Here is a 6302-nt window from a genome sequence, read left to right as displayed (position 1 = left end):
AGTAGCACTTTCCACATTCGAGGCAGAATATATTACAGTAGGAGGTTGTGTTGCACAAGTACTATAGTTAAAATAATAAATTCTTGACCTTGGCCTACCTGTAGGAACCATTTCAATTATGTGTGACAACACAAGCGCAATTTGTATCTCTAAGAACTCAATTCAGCACTCTTGAACAAAACACATAGACATTAGACATCATTTCATTAGGGATCACGTTGCTATGGGATATATAGAATTGCATCACATTGCTATATGAGATCAATTGGCTGACATATTCATAAAACCTCTAGCATTCGAAACCTTTAGCACCTTGAGGACTAGATTAGGTGTCATAGACATAACTGCATAAAAAAAACAAAATAGAACAAAAAAAAAAAAGAAAAAAAAAATTTTTAAGGTTGCTCTTGATCATCACACACTCAATCACCACACAAAACAACCAAATTTGACATTGAATAATCGTACTATATGATTCATGATCATACTGTATGATACATCTCAATATGCACAGAAAATAACCATAAGCAAATTTTGGCTCTGTTGATCGTACCGTACGACCACTATTGTACTGTACGAGACAGCTGGTAGGCATTTAAACAGTCTGGTATGACATTATTACTCATCATAATGTACGATAACTCACTTTGTACTGTCTGATCCACATCACCAAAATGGACTGGGACAAATTAACGCTGCTGGGTACGTTATTAATGGTGTTCGTACTGTACGATACCTCCAGTCGTACTGTACGATCCACCTTAGCAAACGGATGAGAATGAAATTAAAGGGTTTTGGTATGATATAATTGTTATTCATACTGTACGATACACCTGTTTGTACCGTACGAAATGTTTGGTCAAAAGACGTCCTGGCGACCCTTGGGACGATCGATATTCTTCTGATCGTACTGTACGATAACTATCGTACTATACGCTTTGACCTCCTTTTCCCGAGACGATTTGTCAGAACAGTTATTACCATATCGTACCGTATGATATCCGATCATACTGTACGATGTTGGAAAAACTCTATAAATTGGCTGGCAAGGCAGAACTCACTTCACTCACCTCCACTTATTCCTTCTCACCTTTCACTCAGCCTCTACACGATGTCTAGTTCAAGCAAGAGAGGTCGTATGGTAGTGGGAAGCTCGTCTTCCTCTCACCGCCATAGCGCTCGGTTCTTGAATGTAGAAAATGAGGATGCATACCACAAGTTCAAAGCTTGCAAAATCACACCATCAAGACTGCTAAATCAGGAGGCTCTGAACTTCGAGGTACTGAACCTCTTTGCTTCCACCACCCTCCAATTTCTTCTCACCCTGGCCTTCCCATATAACTCTGAACTCCTTTTAGAATAATTTGCAAACCTAACCTACACCGTCGACAACCTCACTTTTCACTCTTTTGTTTGTCGCCAAAATGTCGAAATTACAAAAGCCGACTTTGCCCAATACATTGGGCTATCTACTGGAGGGCCTATGGTTCATTCATTTCTCACGAATGACTTTGACTGGAGTGAGGTTAATCAAGTCCTTAGGAACTCCACATTTTATCAACACCAACCTCTTGTACAATCACTCACTAGAAACTCCAGAATCATTCAACACGTCCTTAGAACCTCCATTATACCCAAAGGTGGCGACCGTATCAACATGACCCCTACTTTATCTGTCGCTACCTCCCTTATTATGACCAACACCAAATTTGACGAGGAAGATTTAATTATTGACTACATTCGCTATATGACCTTCATTCGCCTCCCTACTACTCGTCGAAAACAAAATATAGCTCTAGGTCACCTTGTAGGATATATCCTCCAAAATAAATATCAAATAACCTATCCTGGTGAACCCGACAATCTTCCTATCTTTTATACGGATGCCTCTTTCCATATTTTTTCCATCGGAGACACGAGCCTGAAGAACCTATTTTTGATGAAGAAGAAGGAGAAGATGCCCTAGCTGCAGCTCAAGCACGTCCACGACGACATGCACCACCCCGAGCACCTGCACCAGCTTACCCTCATGATGATCTGGTCGAACGCTTCGACCAACTTCAGACTCGTCTCGATACTCACATTTAAGAGCAACATCAGCAACAGGAGACTGACATGTAATGGTTTGGGGAACGCTTTACTGCTATTGATCACTGCTTTGACGCTCTCTTTCAGTACTTCAACCAAACCCACCGCCACCACCATCTGATAAGGATCCTCCATTTTAGATTATCTTTGTATCGTAGCTTTTTTTTTTGTAGTGTTTGCTCCTCTTTTTGGTGCTATCAAAAGGGGGAGAAGGATGTTGTAGTTTGTTCTATGGTTAAATGCATTTCTTTTTTATTTCGTACTACATTTTATTCTTTTTCTTGTTCTCATGTTTAAATAAAAAAAATTCCATTAATACTTGTTTACAACAAATATTATTTGACATCATCAAAAAGGGGAGATTATTGCAACCCATGACCCCGAGTTTGAGATTTTGATGATGACAAATAATGTCGTTTTAATCATCTATTCATTGAATATTATTTTCTATTGTCCGTGAGTACTAACATTTTAGGAAGATCACAATCTACTCAGGACGACAGGAAGACTAAAAAATGGCTAGATTAGGAGTATGAGTCTGACAATGTATTTTGATATTTATTTTATTTTTACTTTCTTGAGTCTGGTCGGCCACAAAATGCATAAAAGTCTGAGCAACCATGCAAATTTAGAGTTTTCTTTCTCTGTAGATCGTACTGTACGATGTTATTTCACACCGTACGATTAGAGCTTTGTAGGAAGATTCTGTGAATAGATCGTACCATACGAATGTAAAGCGTACTGTACGATATGTTAAAATCCAAAACCCTAGCCGTCATTTTAACTTAAGTAAGTTATTTTATGCCGTTCGTACTAAACGAACAAGTTCGTACTGTATGATTTATTTTAAATACTTACTTAATTTAACCTGTGATTAGTGCAAGAAATCTAGGCTTAATTATAATTTAAACATCATACTGTACGAACCAATTCCATTACAGGAAAAACGCTAAACACCGGCGGTTTTTTCCGGTGGTTCAGAAGGCAAAACCGGCGGTTTTAAATTTTACTGGTGGTTTTTAAACCGCCGGAATAATTGGCGTAGGAAACTTTCACTGGCGGCTTATTACCGGCAGTTTAGTTAGGCGGCGGTTTTTCGGCGGCGTCTGCCGCCGGTGTCTATCAGAATTGTAATCGGCGATTCTCTGGCCATTAAGCCGCCGGTTATATTACCGACGGCTAACCGGCGATCACTTTCTGATGGTATACCGGCGGTTAAAGAGGCCGTCGTGTGTTCGCTTAACCGCCGACAAGCGTCGGTACACCACCGACAAGCGTCAGTACACCGCCGGTTATTGTACTGACGGCTCCCGGTGGTTTATAGATCGTCTCTAGTACTGACGGCTTTACAGAACAAACCCACCGATAGGCCGCCGGTAAATGCCGGCGGTGAAACTGCCAGCCAAACCACCAATAAAACTGGCGGTCAATAAACCGCCTGTAATCGGCATTTTTCCTGTAGTGTTCATACAATACGATGAATAGAGATGAATTATAATCATCCCAGGGATCGTCCTGGATGATCTCTTAGTTTTTGTCTCATCGTACTATACGATGTCAATCGTACCATACGATGAACAAAGATGACATTTGATCGTCCCGGCCATCGTCCTGTACGAACAATATTGTTGTGGATCGTATTGTTCGACTTTTAATCGTACTTTATGAATATTTTTGAACTGTTCATACCACTTCATACCAGGATGAAGTCTATTTATACATATCGTACTGTACGATTAGAAACCGTACTGTACGATAGTAACGGCTACTTTGAGATTTCAGGGATTTTGGAGCCCATTTTTAGGTATCAAAATTGTAATGTTTTGAAGGTGTAAATCAGAGAGAGGAGAACATGGTTAGAGAGGGATTCCGAGGGAGAGAGCTCTTGATAAGTTCTTTAGGGTTTGAGAGAGGGAGGAGAATGTGAGCGTTGTGGGGAGAAGAGGTGTGAGGGAGATCACACGGTTGCTCCGAACTTGCTGCATCTTGTTCCTCCTGTGGCCCTAGAAGAATTTATGGGAGGATCTCCAAGGGAAAGGTTCTTTTACATCCATGACCTGAAAGTACTCTGCCTTTTCCAGGAGGGAGAAAAATGAGAAGGTTCTCTATCATCGCTAGGAGGGTGAAAATAGAGTTTGACACTCCGCCATGCCAGGTTGGTGAGAGGGAGTATTGTAAGGGCTTCTCCGCCTTGCCAAGGGGGGAAAAAGGAGAGCTATTTCTTATAGTGAAATACCCGGAGTGGAGGACTCCGGGGAGTGGATGTAGGTCATGGTTTGATCGAACCACTATAAAAATTTTGGTGTGCTTTTTCCTTATCGTCTTTTTATTATTGCGTGCATTTTATTTCATAATATTTGCTTGGGAAAATTTGTGAAAGAAATACTGTTTAAATTTTTTCATGTTAAAATTTTAAAAACATCAAAAAAATTAGAACTCCTGCTTAGGTTTTAATTATTGTCAAAAAGTTTTCACAATTCACCCCCCTCTTGTCCATTTAGTGATTTCAGTTTAAGTTGGGGAGGATTTGATATGTAAATAATATTATATTTTGTGTTAATTCATCAGTTAAAACATGTTTTTTAGTTCTATTTCTATAAAAAAATATAGGAAAAGTATAAAATTTTCAAGTATGGTACAATGTCACAACATTGGTTATAATATTGCCATGGAACCATTATTGACACCACTAGAACACCCGAGTATGGTCATGACAGTGCCCAATGTCTATTTGATAGTGTCGTAGCATTAGATGAGTTAATGCCACAAAGTCCAGCCAACTATCCTAGTGTCACAAAGCATAATATCTAGTAATACAATACTGCGGTACCAAATTCTAGTGCCACTAAGTTAAGGGAGTGTCACATGGACGTCGTAGAACTCAACCATTAGCAACACTGTGGCACTACAGTTGTAACTATTTAGGCTATAATCTACCAACAAAGTGATGTGTTAATTTATTAAAGAATGGTTACATATCAAGAAATGTCGAAGTAAAGGAAACCCTTCATCGTTGTGATGTTAGTTCATTTTATGGGCACAATGGTATAAGTGTCTTCAGCACCACAATGCCATAATATGTTTTCTATGTCTTTATATAAATATTCTTTTTATAATGTTAGTAGAGGAGTTTAGTCATTTATTTAATTTCAGTCCTTAAAGTGCTTCTCTAATTTTTTTTAGGAGTGACAACTAAGATTTGATCATGATTTGATTGCATAGGCATAATGCTTATCATGTATCAAATTTATAGAGATTAATTATCTTGAGTGGGTTTTAACAATTTATATTTTACTAACTCTTCTAAGATTATTATAGGGTGATAACTATTGGAGTATAAAGTGGTATTGAGGTTGAATGAGTTTAATCTGTCCTTTATCTCTTCATGCTTGACTAAGCAATTTGTGATGCATATGCTATGAATATCATCAATACAAAAGAGAATCATTAGGAAATATTTTGTATTTACATTCCATAAATAAAAAATAATTTATCCAAATAGTATTTCATTTAATTATTTTTTATTTTAAATTAATTTATTGAATCTCCATCAAAATTTATTTTAATTGAGTATAATTATTATAGTTGAAGTATATAGTACTAATATTTACAAGTAAACATTCTTCCTCGTGGAATCAATACTCGACTCTATCTCAATATTACTTGATTCATCATGTATTCTTGCATATATTAAGTGTGGTTTCTATAATTTTTATATCAAAGAAAACCTAAGCATTGTTTAGAAATTTATAGATCCCAAACTCATTTTCACAATTCTTTAGATTACTCCACCTACCCCATCAAGGTGGAGGGGGATTTATCAAAATAACTAATCATCCTATATGATCTAAGGTCATATAACATGATTAGTTATGCCAGAAGTTATTTTAATTAATTAACTGATCATTCAATATGATTGAAATTATATTACATAATTTAACAAATAATTCAAATGTTTAATTTTTGTCCCCTCTTGTAAGTGTGTGCTCAGTTGCCTTACGAACATATATTTAATTACATAAATGGTTCAAGTAAAAGAAAATAAAGACTCTTATTACAAATTTAGCTTGACTCAATGTTATAATTTCTTGAGTTTTCTTCTTTGATTCAACTTCGTATATATTATACTTGAAATGTTAGTATCACATAATATAAAAATAGTAATATATGTAAAATAGAGAGCAAAAAGTGATCTAACCAATAACATTTGAAAT

The sequence above is a fragment of the Dendrobium catenatum genome, unplaced genomic scaffold (genome assembly GCF_001605985.2).
Source record: "Dendrobium catenatum unplaced genomic scaffold, ASM160598v2 fragScaff_scaffold_892, whole genome shotgun sequence".
NCBI classification, from domain to species: Eukaryota; Viridiplantae; Streptophyta; class Magnoliopsida; order Asparagales; family Orchidaceae; genus Dendrobium; species Dendrobium catenatum.
This window is presented reverse-complemented; position numbering follows the sequence as displayed.